The 20,970-nt window shown below is 39.7% G+C and overlaps 1 protein-coding gene across 10 annotated transcripts in view; it reads right to left on the bottom strand.

Moving 5' to 3' along the window:
- Positions 1 to 20,970, bottom strand: part of fbrsl1 (fibrosin-like 1) — a 1,023,586-nt gene that overhangs the window by 914,552 nt on the left and 88,064 nt on the right. The window lies entirely within an intron of this gene.

The raw sequence follows: 20,970 nt of genomic DNA, 5'->3' as shown, positions 1-20,970 counted from the left end.
TGTACACCACATCAACTGCTCTACCTTCATTGGCCCCAAGACGGAATTGAAAGATTTGCAGCCCACAGGACATTAAATTAAATGACATCCCTGTGTATTATTGAAAATGAGTGTAGCAGTTATGTTTTTATGATCCTCTGTATACAGACCATGAAACAATTATTCCTAGAAACACATTAGCTTCTGATATCAAGTTAATTCCCTTGGTTATGGATAATATGGAATATCTCATATACTTCATTTTGTAAATCTTAAATATAACGGACACTCTTCTGGACCATGTTTCCTGCGTTAGGTGATGCTTGCAAGTGATTCAGATAGAATCTGTACTAATATTGAATGGGTTAAAATCCTTTCAAATGTCAACTGTGAAATATGTTGCAATAGGGGATTGTGAAGAAGTTTGTGGAGCTGACAGAATCTCATTGCTGAACTCAATTACCTGGAAAAGTACAAGGTCTAATTCCTTTCAAAGAAGGCTTTGAAAACATGGACTGGTACTTCAATGTCATCTCTTATCAGCTGAACACATGTTGTCTCAGTTGGGAAGCAATAGTGTGCAAGTTGGCAATTGGAAGATGCACTTAAGTTAAATTATACACAAAATTGTTAGTTTTCAGGTCTGTTGTATGTTGCCTCCTAACCTTTGAATATAAATTTTAAGTAGAAGTTGCCTTTATCCTGGATTGCATTATGAATCGTTTGGGGCAAGGTTTAAACTGCAGCATCTAGGGCTTGCACTTATCTAAGTAATAACTGGCAAGTATAACTTTATGGATGAAACTAGCTTAAGCCAGACAGAAAATTAGTCTATTCAACATGTTAAAAAAGTTTAATAGCTGGAATAAACCCATTTGTATTTAAAACTAAATTTAGTTGAACATGTTTATGTGGATAAATACCTATCCAAGCCAAGCAAGTCGCAGATGAAGTGCCGCTCTGGTCTCAGCTGAACAGTTCTAGAGCACATGTAGATCGAGTATTGGACTGCTTAATCATCTCAGAACCCACAACTTGAATAGGAGAAAGTCATTCTCAGTCTAAAGGAACTAAAAAGAGGTGGTGGCAATGCTTAAGTGCAATTGGATCAAAAAAGGAAAAAGCAGCATGCTCCTCCATACATAATTACTATCTAGTAACACATGCCGTAAGTCTTCAAATGAAGACAGGATCACAGAGTAGTAGCTCCCCCATTTGTCAAAAATCTGTTAATTTTGATAAGTGGACACTGATGCTGCAGTTTAAACCTTGCCCCAAACGATTCATAATGCAATCCAGGATAAAGGCAACTTCTACTTAAAATTTATATTCAAAGGTTAGGAGGCAACATACAACAGACCTGAAAACTAACAATTTTGTGTATAATTTAACTTAAGTGCATCTTCCAATTGCCAACTTGCACACTATTGCTTCCCAACTGAGACAACATGTGTTCAGCTGATAAGAGATGACATTGAAGTACCAGTCCATGTTTTCAAAGCCTTCTTTGAAAGGAATTAGACCTTGTACTTTTGTTGTCTCCAAAATTGGAAAGAACTAGGTTGGATCGGTGCAGAGGGAACAACAAAACCAAGATGACAACAAACACTGAATGAAGGTGTTTGTTTATCCTTCCATTTCTAAAGATAAATTAAGTTGCTTCAAACATGAAAGGCATTCTTGCTTAAAAATACAGTCAATGGTTCTCAGGGGTAAGTAGGAATGTAGAGTTGAGGTCACGATCAGATCAGACACGCTCTCAATGAATGGTAGAACAGGCTAGAAATCGACTAGTGGGAAAACTGAGGACTGGGAAGCTTTTAAAGAGCAACAGAGGATTACTAAGAAGGAAATACGCAGAGGAAAAATGAGGTACGAAGGTAAACTGGCCAAGAATATTAAGGAGGCTAGTAAAAGCTTTTTTAGGTATGTGCAAGGCAAAAAAATGGTTCGGACAAAAATTGGGCCCTTGAAGACAGAAACAGGGGAATATATTTGTAGGAACAAAGAAATGGCAGAGGAATTAAATGGGTACTTCAGATCTGTGTTCACTTGGGAAGACACAAGCAATCTCCCTGAGGTAACAGTGGCTGAAGGACCTGAACTTAAGGGAATTTATATTTGCCAGGATTTGGTGTTGGAGAGGCTGTTAGGTCTGAAGGTTGGTAAGTCTCCGGGGCCTGATGGTCTGCATCCCAGGGTACTGAAGGAGGTGGCTCGGGAAATCGTGGATGCGTTGGTGATTATTTTCCAGAGTTCAATAGATTCAGGGTCGGTTCCTGAGGATTGGAGGGTGGCTAATGTTATACCACTTTTTAAGAAAGGTGGGCGAGAGAAAGCAGGTAATTATAAACCAGTTAGTCTGACCTCAGTGGTGGGAAAGATGCTGGAATCTATTATAAAGGATTACTGCACATCTGGATAGTAGTAACAGAATAGGACAGAGTCAGCATAGATTTATGAAGGGGAAATCATGCTTGACTAATCTTCTTGAATTTTTTGAGGATGTAACTATGAAGTTGGACGAGGGAAATCAAGTAGATGTAGTGTACCTGGACTTTCAGAAAGCTTTTGATAAAGTCCCACACAGGAGGTTAGTGAGTAAAATTAGGGTGCATGGTATTGGGGGCAAAGTACTAGACTGGATTGAAAATTGGTTGGCTAATAGGAAACAAAGGGTAGTGATAAACGGCTCCATTTCGGAATGGCAGGCAGTGACCAGTGGGGTACCGCAGGGAACCGTGCTGGGACCGCAGCTTTTTACAATATATGTTAATGATATAGAAGATGGTATCAGCAATAACATTAGCAAATTTGCTGATGATACAAAGCTGGGTGGCAGGGTGAAAAGTGATGAGGATGTTAGAAGATTACAGGGTGACCTGGACAAGTTAGGTGAGTGGGCAGATGCATGGCAGATGCAGCTTAATGTGGATAAATGTATGGTTATCCACTTTGGTGGCAGGAACAGGAAGGCAGACTACTAACTCAATGGAATCAATTTATGTAAACGGGCAGTACAGAGAGATCTGGGTGTTCTTGTACACCAGTCAATGAGGGCAAGCGTGCAGGTGCAGCAGGTAGTGAAGGCGGCTAATAGCATGCTGGCCTTCATAACAAGAGGAATTGAGTATAGAAGCAAAGAGGTGCTTCTGCAGCTGTACAGGGCCCTGGTGAGACCACACCTGGAGTATTGTGTGCAGTTCTGGTCTCCAAATTTGAGGAAAGACATTCTGGCTATTGAGGGAGTGCAGCGTAGGTTCACGAGGTCAATTCCTAGAATGGCAGGATTACCTTACACTAAAAGACTGAAGCGACTGGGCTTGTATACCCTTGAGTTTCGAAGATTGAGAGGGGATCTGATTGGGACGTATAAGATTATGAAAGGATTGGACACTCTGGCAGTAGGAAACATATTTCCACTGATGGGTGAGTGCCGAACCAGAGGACACAGCTTAAAAATACGGGGTAGACCATTTAGGACAGAGCTCAGGAGAAACTTCTTCACCCAGAGAGTGGTGGCTGTGTGGAATGCTCTGCCCCAGAGGGCAGTGGAGGCCCACTCTCTGGATTCATTTAAGAAGGAGTTGGATAGAGCTCTCAAAGATAGTAGAATCAAGGGTTTATGGAGATAAGGCAGGAACAGGATACTGATTAGGAATGATCAGCCATGATTATATTGAATGGTGCAGGCTCGAAGGGCTGAATGGCCTAGTCCTGCACCTATTGTCTATTGACTACTCCTGTTCCTATTTCACATGAGTATGCCTGGGTATTTGTGCATATTTTTATAAATTTAAGGAACACTATGAAATAGCAGCAGTTTCAAGGCTAAACAAAAGTATTGCAAAATGCAACAGAAGTGACATTTAAATCATAAAATAAACTTTTAAAATTTAATGTTTGAAAAATTAAAAAGATGACATTTTGAAAATAAGTAGTAATTACAATTCTTACTTTTACAATTAGTAGTGAATGGCATCACATAAGAGTATTCAAAAGGGTGAGGTAGTGAAGCACTAACAGCTACTGCCAGTAGCATAGCTAGCCTATATAATACTACTTAAGAATTAATCAGTAATTTCAAGGCTTTGAGATAATCCTTCAGGCACTGATGATTACAACCAGCTATGCGCTGTGTGTGATCTGATCCAGTCAATTTAATTACAACCTTGAAATTACTCCCAGGCATCCATTACTGACTTACTTTCTAAAATTTCATAAACCATTATCAATCATGACCCATTGAATAGACAGAAGATCAGTACAAATGCCACTATGTTCAGATTGGTAATGGGTAATCAAACAACTAGGGGAGGCTGTGATAATTCTATATCCTTAAAATATAGTGTATGCATCATAACTGCAAGACAGAATCTGAAATACTTGTAAGTGAACTTCCATCAAAAGTACCTCTTTCAAAAGGATCCCAGCATCGCCTATTTGGTCAAGCGTATATTGACAGAGCCACTACAGTCTACTCCATTTTGCCAATGTTTAGTGTATTCCATTTTACTTATCTATCCCCACACAATTTAGCTCGTCTTAAGCTCTCTATAACATCTATGTCCACTATTTCTTTAATTACTCACTTTTTAGTCTCCTGCAGATATGTGCATCAATCTTTTAACTGTTTCCTCATCATTACAGTTCATCAGATACCTTTTGAGTGTATTTTCTCAGCAGTCTTTTTAAGATTATCACCCATCACATCCTACAATACTGACCAAGGTTTTAAAATGGAAATGTCAAGTGCTTTATGCTTTCTCGAGATATGTTGACTGACTTGTTAATTTTCTCCTGCAAATTCCTTTTTGTTTCTCTATTCCCCAATTATCAATTTTACTCTCTCCAGCAACAGTCCAAGATTAAGCCAGTCTAATCACAACCAGGTGACACATTTAACACAGTTGAGTTTTCAACTTCATAATGATGTCAGTAGCCAACACCATCTATTTTAACCTTCACAACATTGCTCAACTTCACCTCTAACTCTAACAACTTTCAACTTGTTGTTGAAAGCCTTGTTCAAGTCTTCATTACTCTGAATTAAACTACTACTGGTTGGAATCTTCTTGAAGCTTGAAGTCACCCAAGACTATGCAGTCTGTCAGAACTCTCACTGTCCCATTCACCCATCACCCTGCAGCTTGCTAACCTATGCTGGTTCCCAGTCAAGTAAAGACTCAAGTGTTCATAATGGCCTCCCTTTTCTATATCCCAGTAATTTCCTCTAAGCCCATGATTTTTCAAGATATATATCAGTTGCAGCTTAGTTTGTAAAACGCTCAACTCAGAGATGTAAAATTATGGGTATGAGTGTCATTTCCAGGCTTGAGAAGAAACAACTCAATGCTGGCACTCCACGTCGTACTGAGGCACTGCTGTACTTACACATGGAGATGATGGGAAACTGAGGCACCAACTACCTGCTTGGTTGAGAGTAAAAGATCCCACTGGCTTTATTTTGAACAGTGGCAGCTGAATTATTCCAGATGCAAAAACAAAACACTGCAGATGCTGGAAATATAAACAGAAGAATGAAGGGAGATCAAACTGAATTATATAAGATGCTAAAAAGGTTTGACAAATTTGATATGGAAAAAATGTTTGCTCATGTTGGACAACCTTGACAAGATGTCATATTTTTAGGATAAGGAGTAGTAGATTTAAAAGAGCAAATAGAAGAAATTACTTCTCTCAAAGGGTTGTGCATCTGTGGTAGATTAGAGTATAGATTAGATTCCCTACAGTGTGGAAACAGGCCTCTCGGCCCAACAAGTCCACACTGACCCTCTGAAGAGTAACCCACCCAGATTCAACTGGCATACTAAGTTTAATACAGTTACGTGAGGTGAAGTGGAATAGAAAAGCAACTTCTCTAAATAGAGAAACTTCAGAGTGTTGTGTGCAGACAGACCTGGGTGTTCTCATGTATGAATTGCAGAAAACTAATATGCAGGTACAGCAGGTGATATGGAAGGCAAATGAAATTTTGGCATTTATTAGGATAAAGGATAGCAGATTTAAAACAGAGATGAGAAGTTACTTCTTACAAAGGGCCATGAATCTGTGGAATTCATTACCCCAGAGGATGTTGAATGCTGGGACAGTGAGTGAATTTGAGGAGGAGATGGAGAGATATTTAGGAAGGAAATGGGTTGGAGGGTTATGGAGCGCAGATAGGAAAGTGGAGTTGAGGCTGAAAAGCGATCAACCAAGATTGTATAAAATGGCAGAGCTGGTTTAAGGGGTTGAATTGTCTACTCCTTTTCCTTATGTTATGTTCTAAAAATAAAAACGATTAAGTACAAAGCTTTATTGCACAGGATGTATTTGCAGGTCTTAAATATTACAACTTTTGAACTTCCCTGTCAGTTCACTACACTTTAAACTGCTCCTTTGGGGAAGGGTCACAGTGGCTCAGTGGTTAGCACTGTTGCCTCACAATGCGAGGGAACCGGATTCGATTCCAGTCTCAGGCATCTGTCTGTGTGGAGTTTGCACATTCTCCCAGTGTCTGCGCGAGCTTCCTCCGAGTGCTCCGGTCTTCTCCCACAATCAAAAGATGTGCAGGTCAGGTGAATTGGCCATGCTAAATTGCCCATAGTGTTCAGAGATGTGTAAATAGTGTTTTCAGACATGCAGGTTAGGTACATTAGCAAGGGTAAATGTTGGGGGAACAGGTTTGGGTGTTAATCTTTGGAGGATTGGTATGGACTTGTTGGGCCGAAGGGCCTGTTTCCACACTGTAGGGACTCTATGAAACTTTTAAAGGTACTACACTTAATGGAGCTTATAATTATAAAAATGTCATATGACTGAACATCTTTTAAGAGCTTACCATGTCAATCCCAAAAAAAAATCAAAAATAACAATCATAAGAAAAACAAAGAAAGAGAATGGAGGTATATTATTCGGCTGAGAGTGAATCATTTGAAAACCATTAGAAAAACAGACAGCAAACAAATCTTATTTCTCTCAAATTAACATACAACAGATACACTAATATTAAAGAGGAAAATTCACAGTAGCTCAAATGCTCGCAGAAATATCAGAACTTTTATCATCAGTTCTCACAGTCTTCTCCCATGTTTGACCTTACATTCTTTGTACAAGTGCCTCGGTGAAAATCACTAATTGTCAAAGCAAGAAAAAACCCAAGCTTTAAAAGGAAAACAGCTGGAATGCCTAGTTTTTTCTTACAAGCTTAACCAACCAAGTTACCGCAATACTTTGTGCAGGGTACAGCAAAACAGTTTTACACACTGTATATATCCCTGTCAATACTTATGCCCATTCTTCACTTAAGTTATGGACTGCTGCTCCTTGGGCATTCAAGTGTATTTACAAAATTTGGCTAATGTATAATAACATCATTCAACACTATTACTTCCAGACACATACTGCAGGATCAGATTTCTTCTGCACTGAAAACACAGGACTCTGCAATAAACATCTCAAACGCATGCTTTGTTGAAACAGAGCAGATAGGGAAAGAGGGAGAAAGGAAAGTAATTCACCAAGTGTGCAATTTACACAGACATTATAATTCCAAGGTTTCATCAATTACTGCTACTGACATACAGAACATGGGGAACAGTTTAATTTATGTCTTTATCTTTTTGAATAGCAACTCACTGCTGATAAACCATAAAAGATGCCTGGAACTTGTATAATTTTTTGGTCCTGCTCTTAACAGTTAAAATTATTATCGATTACAGAGATACCTGGATAGCACTTCGAAAAAAATACTACAAAATTGCATGCTGAAGTATAAATGCTGAGAGTTGGGAATGATTTACCTACTCCCTTCAAACTTAATCTTCTATTCAACCAAGTACCAGTTCACCCTTGGTTCAACTATGCTACTTGCCAGCCTGCACAGCCTTACCTGTAATTATGTGAAATGTCGTTCGCATTAGATGTATGGTTCAGCCTTTTTTTAAAATTTCGATTACAGAAATTGCTGGTAATGTCAGCTTTCTTGCCGTTAAAAAATGGTGGTAAGCTGCTATCCTTATATAAATATATATGAGGTAGGAGACAGACGAGAGTGGACGTTGAGCTATTTGAAAATGAGGCTGGAGAAACAGTAATGGAGAGCAAAAAAAAATGGCAGAGGAACTGAACAGGTACTTTGCATCAATGTTCACAGGGAAGACACATATAGCATTGCAGAATGTCCTGAGGGTCAGGGGCAGAGGTAACTGTAATGGCCATCACTAACGAGAAGGTGCTGGGGAAGGGGATAAATTACTCTGATCAGATGGACCACCCCCCCAGATTTTGAGGAGACAGCTGAAGAACCTGTGGAGGCATTGGTAGTCATCTTAAGGAATCACTCGAGTCAGGGGCAGTCCCAGACAACTGGAAAATGACTAATATAACACCCCTGTTTAAGAAGGGAAGGAAACAGAGGATGGGAAATTTTAGGCCGATTAGCCTAACCTTGGTCATTGCTAGGATTTTACAGTTCATTATTAAGGATGAGATTATGGAGTACTTAAAAGTGCATAGTAAAATAAAGCAGAGTCAGCATGATTTAGTCAATGGGGGGTCTTGACTGACAAAGTCTGCCAGCATACTTTCATGGATGGAATGATCAAGCTAGACAAGGAGAGGTAATGAACATGGTCTGCTAAATAAGAGACCATGGTGTGAAGGCAAGGTATAGACAAGCCCTTCATCCCAGGGATCATTCTTGCAAACCTCCTCTAGACCCCCTCTAATGCCAGCACATCTTTCCTTAGATACATGGCCCAAAACTGCTCACAATATTTTAAATGCTGTCTGACCAAAGTTTTACGTAGCCTTAGCAGTACATCCCCACTCTTGTATTCTCGCTCTCTCAAAATGAATTCTAACATTGCACGGACTTCCTAACTGCCAACTAAACTTGCACCATAAAAGAATCCTGAACTAGGATTTCCATGTCCCTTTGCACTTCAGATTTGCAAAGCCTTTCCCCATTTATAAAATAGTCTACTCCTCTATTCTTCTTAACAAAGTATATAGCTGATTTAACACACCCTGAGAAAAAGAACTGGAAATGACATCACCAAAGGTAATGACATCACCAAAGGTAATGACATCACCAAAGGTAATGACATCACCAACTCAAAGAAACCCAATCATATAAATACAAAGCAGGAATCATCAGCAATGTTTCGTCCAGAGGCTCACTGAAGATATTACCAAGAATGATGATGAAACATCTGAAAATGAACCTTCCAGCTCACCGAGCAATCCTACATCCAGAACGTCAACCTGAGCTACAAATCTTCTCAAAACTTGCAAAAAGCCTCATACTTTGCCACACTGTATTCCATCTGCCATGTCACTTCCACTCACCTAGCATGTCCAAGTCTTCTGTAGCCTCCCCACCTTAATTTTACCTGCCCTCCATCTTTGTGTCCTGTTCAAACTTAGCAACAATGTCCTCAGTTCCTTCATCCAGATTGTAATGTATAACATGAATAGTTCCGGTCCCAATACCGACCCCTCCTGAATTCCACTAGTCACGCCTGCCATCCTGAAGATGACCCCTTTATCCCCACTCTCTGCCTTCTACCAATCAGCTAATCCTCTAACCATGCCAGTACCTTGTCGCTAACCCTGTGGGCTCTTAGCTTATTTAGCACCTTCCTGTGTGGTACCTTGTCAAAGGCCTTCTAGAAATTCTAATAAGATCATGTTTACTGGTTCTCCTTTGTCTAACTTACTCAATACCTCCTCAAAAATTATAACAGGTTTGTCAGGCATGAACTCTTTTGACAAAGCCGTGTCGACTCTGCCCTACTTTACCACGTACTTCCAAGTATTCCAAAATCTTTTGCTTTTATGCTGTCCCTGACTTCTCTTGTCAGTCATTTTCCCCTTTATGCGTTTCTTCTTCCTTGGAGTGAAGTTCTGCAGTGCTTCCAAAATTACCCCAGAAACTCTTCTTGTTGCTCCACTGTCTTCCCTTCCAATCAATTTAGGCCAGTTTCTTCTTCAGTTCTTAGTTGTTATTTTATTCAATTGTAATATCATTCCATCTGATTCAATCTTCTTCCTCTAACCTGTACAGTAAATGCTATCATATTATGGTCACTGCCCCAAGGGTTCCTTCTAATCAAGAGTGCCTGATTACATATCACTAAATCCAGATTTGCTTGCTCCCTAGTGGGCAAACTGCTCCAAAACAAAGAAAAGTCTCAGACATTCCCCAAGTTCCTTTTCTTGATATCCACTACTAACCTTATTTTCCCAGAACACCTGCATATTGAAATCCCTCTTGATTATGGCGATAGTGCCTTTCTTGCATGCTTTTTCTATCTCCTGATTTATTTTATTTCTCACATCCTAACTACTGGTAGGAAGCCTATATACACAATTTCCATCATATCCATTTATGGTGTCCCATCATCTTCCTTGGCCCCATCCCATCACAGACTCTCTCATTTATCCAAAGCAAAAGCATATAGCGTGTATGTTAGAACTCAGAAAATTTTTAAAAAGGAATAGCTGGCAAAAAAAACTCAGCCATCTGCAGCATCTTTAGAGAAAGAGCCTTCTTCTGAAGTCATCATTTCAAACTTGAAACACTGGATTTTTTTTCCCTTAATGTCATAGGGAATATTTATCCTCAGATGAGATTACCTTTAAATAAAAACAAATTAAGCAGTTGTCGCATCGTTTTTTTGGACCTTGCAGTGTGCAAACTGCTTGCTGCATTTAACATATTCCAAGTAGTTAGAAGACAGGCAGAGACAAACAGCGAGAGAAAGAGCGATTAGTCCAAACCCAACATTTATTTATAAAAATATCTATTTCCATACATTATATGTCAATTTTAAACCAAAGCAATATAAATATATAAAATGCAATAAACATTGCATTTCAGACAATTTGTTTTTTGACTGAATATCTATTAAGACTCAACGAATGTATGTCTAAATTACAATTACTTCAGGTAAATACCGATCTACTGAATACAGTAATTATGCAGTGAAACTTGATTTGACAGCTCTATAAATATTCACAAATAAAATCCACCTATTAATTCAGATTAGAATTCTCTGCCTCAATATGCAACAAACTATAACAGGCACCGAACCATCAATTATTTAAGACAGACTGTTAAGTGCCATTTGGAAAACACAATTTAGAAGTGTCTTTTTAAGGTTTACTAATGCAGTCTTCAAAAAATGTTAAACCATTTTGAGGTGTCTATCAGCAAGGAGTTAAATGAAACCAGCTACAACTGTGTTTTAGTACAAATTATGAACAATTTCCCAAACTGCTAAGAAAATACCCGAACTCTTTTCATATGTTTTCAGATAGCATACCAGCAAGCATTTGGGTTTTTACTAATTGTTACCATGCTAGCCAAAACAAACAGACTCTTAAATCAGGATATTGTGCCTCAGATCAGTTTTCTTATATCTGAGGTTGAAGGCCATACAGGTCTCTTTTACAGTATTAATGGAATTAACTTGTTCCTTGGTTCCAACCTTTTACATAGCATAATGTGCCTCATGCATTTCACTGTGTTTCAACTATAAATCTATAAAGTAACATTACAGCAAACTGCTTCATGCAACCTTTTGCTAACTATAAAATGTGCTTTCTTCTAAAATTTCCTTCACTATCTCAAATGCATTAAATATTGTGGCACAATTTAAACCGCAATAGATCCAGAACTTTAGTTAAAAAATAGGATGATCTTAGGCAAACTGCAATTAACTGAATTTATATAGCACCTTTCAAAATCTCAATTTAATCCCAAAATAGTTTACAGCTGATGAAGTGCATTAGAAGTGTAGTTACTTTTGTAATGTCAGAAAAAGCCAAAATCTAAAATTATCAATTTGATTATGACCTGATAATCTCCTTTTTGTGATACAAATCAAATGACTACATATTGGTCAGTACACTGGGGATATCATCCTTGTTCTTCTTTGAAATAATTTCATGAGACTTTTTACATCCACTTGGAGAGGGGCAGTGCCTCATGTCCAATCTGAAACATGACACCTTCAACAGATCAGCACTCCTGCAATACCAAAAAAATGGACCACCAATTTGCTGATTTAAATAATCAACTTCTGGGAGATGTTTTAAGTATTATTTAAATTTGCGCTTATTTTAGTCCATTTGCTTTACAGAGAATCTGGTCATAAAGTCAGAGTTAGAGAGATATACAACACAGAAACAGACCCTTCGGTCCAACTTGCCCATGCCAACAGTATATCCTAAAATAATCTACTCCCATTTGCCAGCACTCAGCCCATGTGTCTCTAAACCCTTCCTAATCATATACCCATCCAGACACCTGGCAGCTCATTTCATATATGAGGAATACCCGGTATTTCCTGAGTAAACCCATAATCTGGATTACAATCATATGTCCCAAGTGGACTAGTACACATTACAGAATTTATCAAATTTACCAGTCAAATCAATTTCACCAAAAAGATATGTTCAAAATGGCCATCACATTTTTACTAATACAACAGGCTACACATTTTAGCAAGTACTTCATTGATTGAATAATACTTTGGACCACCCTATGATTATGAAAGATGTTTCAAAAATGCAAACATTTTTGTATTTACATGGAAGCACTGTTAGCATGGAACAGATAGAAAATCACGTAAGCTTTGTATTATCACAAATTCACTACACTTAGGACCACTGAACTCCATTTTATACAACCTTCATATACAACTTCCCAAAATATCAAATTGATTAAATGTGTCATTCAGAGCGAAAGCTAACATCTTTGTCCCATCTAACTCTAAAAATCACTGTACTAACCTCAACTTCTGTCAGTGAGGAAGGAAAGGCATGGAGAAACCATGAGAATTCAGGCTACTCAAAAAACTTAATGGGATGCAAGATAGGAGGTGGTAGCGAGATAGAATGAAATGAGGCCTTGCAAGGTTTCAGGAAGATAAAAAGCATAAAAATAGGAATAGGCCATTCAGCCCTTCAAAACCATGCCACCATTCCATATGATTATGGCTGATCATCCAAGTTAATAGTCTGTTCCTGCCTTCTTCCCATATCCTATGATCCCTTTAGCCTTAAGAGCTATATCTAACTCCTCCTTGAAAACAACGACGTCCTGTCTGCCTCCTTGCTAAGAGACTGACTTCTTCCTAATGTCGTGAAAGGTCAGGCTTCAGCTATGGAAACTGACCTACTCCAAAAAGAAAGGTCAGACACAAATCTGCTGTATTCATGATGCAGAATGAACTAAGGAAATTCTTGTTCAGGGTTTTTCAGACCAGTGTGTGGACCATTATAGATGTTTACAGCACAGGGAGCCACTGTATACAAGCTAGTCAAAGATCTGATAAAATTAATCCAATTTTCCAACTTTCGGCTTATCGCCCTTATGGGAGTAGAAATGTAAGTTAATATTGAAATACTGCTTAAATGTTATGAGTGCTTCTGACTCTGACATCTAGACAAACAACATTTTATCCTCAATTCCTCCCATATCATTGTAGCTGTTACCTTAAATCTACACCCACAGGTTATTGACCCCTCAACTAAATGGAAAAAGTGCCTTCTATGACTCTCAATTATATACACCTCTGTCAGGTCCCCCCTCTCAATCTTTGATGTTCCATGAAAACAACCAATCATTCCAATCATTCCTCAAGCTCAAAGTCTCCAGCCCAGACAGCATCCTGATAAATCTACTCTGCATCCTCTCCAGAGTAATCAGATCCTTCTTTATAATATTGACCAGACTGGCTCACAGTACTCCAGTTGTGCCCTTCCCAGCATTTTATATAGCTGAAAATCACAAGACACCAGGTTATAGTCCAACAGGTTTATAAGAAAATATAAGCTTTCGAAGGTTTGCTTCTTCATTGGGTAGCTAGTGGAGCAGGATATATCGGACACCAGAACTTATAAGTAAGAGATCACAATGTCATACAACTAATGCGATCTATTAGACAAACTTAGATGGCTGTCAAGTCTTTAATCACATCAATATTAGAGACAGACTGACTTAATATGGAATTCATACTAAATAAGCAACATCCTAGACAATAAGCTAGTTGGGTTTTCTATCCTAGAAGAATGGACCTAGAGAAGGGTCTTGTGGTAGTATGCCAACAAGCACCAAAACATCATTGGGCTGGTGGAGAGAAGGGCATTACCTGCAAAAATCTTTTTTGTATGCCCAGACTGTCTGCATCACCACATTCTGCCCGTGAAGCAGCTGCGAGGGGGTAGAGACAGTCATACATCTCCTTCTGGAATGGGTCTTTGCAAAAGGAAGTCTGGAGAAAGGTGTAGTGGCTTTTGTTGAGGTTTGCTCTGAGCAACTGAGTGACGCAGGAGTCTATACTCTACAGTCTGTTCCCCTGGTCGCACACCAAGGCAAACATCAACTGCACCTCAAGCACGAATTCAGTAAAAGGCACTCTTTGATCTGCCCAAAACTTCCACAGCAAGGAGCTGACCTCAACCAAGTGTTGCAGGCTGGCACATTTCAAGGTCCAGTTAGAACTCAGTGCTGAGGGATGCACTAAAGCTTGGGGCATCGGCTGAAAAAGGAAAATCTTTCTGCCAAAGTTAAATGGGGGTGCATTCAGTCATCAAACCTTGCCACTACCACCAACCTCCACCCCCCAGCCCCATGTAAATATAATCTTGTACAAGCAACAAACACCTTAAATTTGTTTGCTGGATAGAGTTAAACTTCGATGTTTGTTTTCTTCATATGTCACTGTACAAAACAGAAAAGCTTTAGTGACCATGTATATAAAAATATTTTTATATACAAAGTATATTTTTGAAATTAAGGAAAAAACAGGAGAAATGCAATGAACAAAACAGACCACTCATTCTACAAAGACATTCCCAAGTTCCTTTATTTTATCAACAGAGATGAAGTATTCAAAGTGCTGTGCAAAAAGGCCGTCATTCTGGACTCCTGGACATAATTTCTTTTTTCCATTAAAACATACAGTTTCAACAGCTAAAATACAGCATCATCGGGAGCTTTAACGACCAGCAGTGAGATAAAATATGTTTGTGTCATGGTACTTACTCTTGTTGGCCTACTTTTCTTCATGCTGCAATTAATCAACAGCAACTCAAACTGCCTGTATATCACAGCTTATTGCAAGCTGTACAACTTCAGAAGACTATGCACCAACATCGTGTGTACATGATCAGCATGGATTAGTTGGGCCAAAGGATCGGTTTCTATGCTGTATGACGATGACTCTAAGTGCATAATTTCCCAGTTGATGAGATGTATTTAATGAAGAAGCCATTCTGAATTCTACTTACAGGAACTTGCAAGTCAGTTTTCCCTGGTCAGCAAGGATTTTAGACCGAACATGTCAAGTCAAAGTTATAGACCAGAATGTACAACTCACCTTACATCAAAACTGACCTCAGTATGGAAGTCACCACCATCTTCATAGAACATACTAATTAACAGCAACCTGTCTTTTGATCTCAAAATCAGAACCAAGGCTGTCAATACTGCAGCTGTCAAGCCAAAGTTGAAGGGCAAGTGTGAGCCAAGAGTAAACTACCCAAAAATACAAAGTTCCATGTGTACTTGTCCACGTTCTCAAATCATCAGTTGACCTCTGGCCAATGCTGATTATTTGTCAGGTGTGGAACGGATTACCACTCATGTATCAGCCTCTACAGCCACAATTGAATGTTCACAGTTCATAACTGACTGAGCACAGTCAGGATGGATGCCACCAAATTGACTTACAATTTAAGCCAAATTTGTTGGAACTATTGAGAGAGTGTTCTTATGTACATCAAATTTTACCTATGCAACAGATTATAGACTCAAAACTGGGTAATTCGGCTGGTATCAAAATTCAATTATAAACCCAATAAACATTTGCACTCAAGTCTTCAGACTGAAAATGTGAATGATTTGGAAATCTAGATAATGTGAAATGCAAATGATGCAGAGAACACCAGTTTGAATACCTATGCTAGTTTTTATTTTGACTCATGTAGAAGTAGTTCAGCACTGCAGAATGCCTATGGCTTGGTTTTTCTTCTGTGGTGTGCTGCTGCTAAAACAAAAAAGTACAGAAATTCAATATTTAAGGAGTGGAAACTAGAAAAACCCAGCTTTGCATATATAATAGAAGAACAAAGATTTCTTCAAGCCATTTCTTCACAAAATTTACAAAAGAATCTGCTCAATATATTTGGCCAGCTGATAGAGATTACAAGGAAATAAACAACCATTAGCCAGCCTGATACCTCTTCACAGTATAAATCATCAAATTTGCCTTGTATCAAGTGATTGCATAGAAATCAATAAACCTAAGAATGAGCATTAACAGCCACAATGGTCAGCAGTATGCATGCCAAAATCTCATTGTGATTAAATGCCGATAACAAGCACTGTTCTATTTGTGAAATGCAGGTTATTGGCAACACGGACCACAGGAAGTGGTTTATTCGAGAGATATTGATACTATTCATTTATACAGTTAATACTGTTCACAAATTAAGAGAAAATAGAGTCGTAGAGTCATAGAGATGTACAGCACGGAAACAGATCCTTCGGTCCAACTCTCGTCCATGCCAACCAGATATCCCATCCCAATCTAGTCCCACCTGCCAGCACCCCTTTTCACCCTATCTACCTGTAACTCTACTTTCAAGGAGCTATGAACCTGCACTCCAAGGTTTCTTTTTTCAGCAAAAACTCCCTCGGACCTTACTATTAAGTGTAAAAGCCCTGCTAAGATTTGCTTTCCCAAAATGCATTTACCTAAATTAAACTCCATCTGTCACTTCTCAGTCCATTGTCTATCTAATCAAGACCCCATTGTAATCTGAGGTAGCCTTCTTTGCTGTCCACTACACCTCCAATTTTGGTGTCATCTGCAAACTTACTAACTATACCTCTTATGCTCACATCCAAATCATTTATATAAATTACGAAAAGTAGTGGACCCAGCACTGATCCTTGTGGCACCCCACTGGTCACAGGCCTCCAGTCTGTAAAACAACCCTTCACCACCAGCACCCTCTGTCTTCTACCTTCGAGCCAGTTCTGTATCCAAATGCCTAGTTCTCCCTAAATCCCATGAGATCTAACCTTGTTAACCAGTCTCCCATGGAGAACCTTATCGAATGCCTTACTGAAGTCCATATAGGTCATGTCCACCACTTTGCCCTCAGTCTTCTTTGTTACTTCTTCAAAAAACTCAATCAAGTTTGTGAGAAATGATTTCCCATGCACAAAACCACGTTAACAATCCCTAATCAGTCCTTGCCTTTCCAAATACATGTACATCCTGTCCCTCAGGATTCCCTCCAACAACTTGCCCACCACCATCAGGCTCACTGGTCTATACTTTCCTGGCTTGTCCTTATCACCCTTCTTAAACAGTGGCACCACGTTAGCCAACCTCCAGTCTTCCAGCACCTCCCCTCTGACTATCAATGATACAGATATCTCAGCAAGGGGTCCAGTAATCACTTCCCTAGCTTCCCAGAGATCTAGGGTACACCTGATCAGGTCCTGAGGATTTATTCACTGTGTGTTTTAAGATATCCGACACTCCCCCCTCTGTAAAATGGACATTTTTCAAGATGTCATCATCTATTTCCTTACATTCTAGGTTTTCCATGCCTTTCTCCACAGTAAATACTGATGCAAACTACTCATTTAGTACCTCCTGCATCTCCACACAAAGGCTGCCTTGCTGATCTTTGAGGGGCCCTATTCTCTCTCTAGTTGTCCTTTTGTCCTTAATATATTTATAAAAACCCTGTAGATTCTCCTAAACCCTATTTGCCAAAGCTATCCCATGTCCCGTTTTTGCCCTCCTGATTTCATACTCGAAGGATTCATTCTATCTTGTCTTAACGAGTTTTATGAGGATTTGTAGCTCAGGTTGAGGTTCTGGATGTAGGTTTGCTCGCTGAGCTGGAAGGTTCATTTCCGTATGTTTCGTCACCCTACTAGGTAACATTTTTAGTGAGCATCCGGGCGAAGCACTGTTCATGATTCCTGCTTTCTATTTATATGTTTGGGTTGGTGATGTCATTTCTTGTTCTATTTCTCAAGCGGTGGTAGGTGGGGTCTAACTTGGTGTGTTTGTTGATAGATTTCCGGTTGGAATGCTATGCTTCTAGGAATTCTTGTGCGTGTCTCTGTTTGGCTTGTCCTAGTCGAAGTGGTGTCCTTCCTTTTTTTTTAACCAAACCGTCAATTTCTCGAGTCATCAGCATTCCCTCCACCTACCAGCCTTTCCTTTCACCCTAACAGGAATATACATTCTTTGGACTCTCGTTATCTCAATTAGAGTCATAGGGATGCACAGCATGGAAACAGACCCTTCGGTCCAACCCGTCCATGCCGACCAGATATCCCAATCCAATCTAATCCCACCTGCCAGCACCCGGCCCATATCCCTCCAAACCCTTCCTATTCATATACCCATCCAAATGCCTCTTAAATGTTGCAATTGTACCAGCCTCCACTACTTCCTCTGACAGCTCATTCCATACACGTACTACCCTCTGCGTGATAAAGTTGCCCCTTAGGTCTCTTTTAAATCTTTCCCCTCTCACCCTAAACTTATGCCCTCTAGTTCTGGACTCCCCAACCCCAGGGAAAAGACTTTTGCCTATTTACTCTATCCATACCCCTCATAATTTTGTAAACCTCTTTAAGGTCACCCCTCAGCCTCCAACACTCCAGGGAAAACAGCCCCAGCCTGTTCAGCCTCTCCCTATAGCTCAAATCCTCCAACGCTGGCAACGTCCTTGTAAATCTTTTCTGAACCCTTTCAAGTTTCACAAAATCCCTTCCCATAGCAGGGAGACCAGAATTGCACGCAATATTCCAACAGTGGCCTAACCAATGTCCTGTACAGCCACAACATGATCTCCCGACTCCTGTACTCAATACTCTGACCAATAAAGGAAAGCATACCAAACGCTTTCTTCACTATCCTATCTACCTGTGGCTCCACTTTCAAGGAGCTATGAACCTGCACTCCAAGGTCTTTGTTCAGCAACATGCCCCAGGACCTTACCATTAAGTGTATAAGTCCTGCTAAGATTTGCTTTCCCAAAATGCAGCACCTCGCATTTATCTGAATTAAACTCCATGTGCCACTTCTCAGCTCATTAGCCCATCTGGTCAAGATCCTATTGTAATCTGAGGTAACCCTCTTCGCTGTCCACTACACCTCCAATTTTGGTGTCATCTGCAAACTTACTGACTGTACCTCTTATGCTCACATCCAAATCATTTATGGAAATGACAAAAAGTAGAGAACCCAGCACCGATCTTTGTGGCACTCCACTGGTCACAGGCCTCCAGTCTGAAAAACAACCCTCCTCCACCACCCTCTGTCTTCTACCTTTGAGCCAGTTCTGTATCCAAATGGCTAGTTCTCCCTGTATTCCGTGAGAGCTAACCTTGCTAATCAATCAGTCTCCCATAGGGAACCTTGTCAAATGCCTTACTGAAGTCCATATAGATCACATCTACCGCTCTCCCCTCATCAATCCTCACTGTTACTTCTTCAAAAAAATTCAATCAAGTTTGTGAGACATGATTTCCCACGCACAAAGCCATGTTGACTATCCCTAATCCATCCTTGCCTTTCCAAATACATGTACATCCTGTCCCTCAGGATTCCCTCCAACAACTTGCCGACCACCGAGGTCAGGCTCACTGGTCTATAATTCCCTGGTTTTTCCTTACCACCCTTCAACAGTGGCACCACGTTTGCCAACCTCCAGTCTTTCGGCACCTCATCTATGACTATCGATGATACAGATATCTCAACAAGAGCAATCACTTCTCTAGCTTCCCACAGAGTTCTCGGTTACACGTGATCAGGTCCTGGGGATTTATCCACCTTTACCCGTTTCAAGACATCCAGCACTTCCTCCTCTGTAATCTGGACATTTTGCAAGGTGTCACCATCTATTTCCCTACAGTCTATAGCTTCCATATCCTTTCCCACAGTAAATACTGATGCAAAATACTAATTTAAAATCTCCTCCATTATCTGCGGCTCCACACAAAGGCCTCCTTGCTGACCTTTGAGGGGCCCTATTCTCTCCCTAGTTACCCTCTGGTCCTTAACTTATTTGTAAAAACCCTTTGGATTCTCCTTAATTCTATTTGCCAACGCTATCTCATGATCCATTTTTGCCCTCCTGATTTACCTCTTAAGTGTACTCTTACTTCCTTTATACTCTTCTAAGGATTCATTCGATCTATCCTGTCTATACCTGACATATGCTTCCTTTTTTTTCTTAACCAAACCCTCAATTTTTTTTAATCATTCCCTATACTTACCAGCCTTCCCTTTCACCCTGACAGGAATATACTTTCTCTGGATTCTCGTTATCACATTTCTGAAGGCTTCCCATTTTCCAGCCGTCCCTTTACCTGCGAACATCTGCCTCCAATCAGCTTTCGAAAGTTCTTGCCTAATACCGTCAAAATTGGCCTTTCTCCAATTTAGAACTTCAACTTTTGATCTGGTCTATCCTTTTCCATCACTATTTCAAAACGAATAGAATTATGGTCGCTGGCCCCAAAGTGCTCTCCCACTGACACCTCAGTCACCTGCCCTGCCTTATTTCCCAGGTTTTGTACCTTCTCTAGTAGGTACATCAACATATTGAATCAGAAAATTTTCCTGTACATAATTTAAAAATTCCTCTCCATCTAAACTCTTAACACGATGACAATCCCAGTCTATGTTTGCAAAGTTAAAAACCCCTCCCATAACCATCCAATTATTCTGACAGATATCTGAGACCTCCTTACAAATTTGTTTCTCAATTTCCCTCTGACTAAGAGAGATTACGGAGTTAAAAATAAAATTGATGGACCACATGATTGAAAACCACATCAGAAGTTCTATCTGTTCATAATGATTTCAACTCATTATGAAGCAAATGAAATTTTGAAGATGATGGGTACCATTTATTATTGCAAATTTAGGGCAG

This window comes from Chiloscyllium plagiosum, unplaced genomic scaffold (assembly GCF_037043375.1).
Source record: "Chiloscyllium plagiosum isolate Xiang-an unplaced genomic scaffold, Cpla_swu_hap1 HiC_scaffold_24, whole genome shotgun sequence".
Taxonomy (NCBI): Eukaryota; Metazoa; Chordata; class Chondrichthyes; order Orectolobiformes; family Hemiscylliidae; genus Chiloscyllium; species Chiloscyllium plagiosum.
The sequence above is the reverse complement of the archived record's forward strand: the minus strand, read 5'-3'. Positions and strand labels throughout refer to the sequence as shown.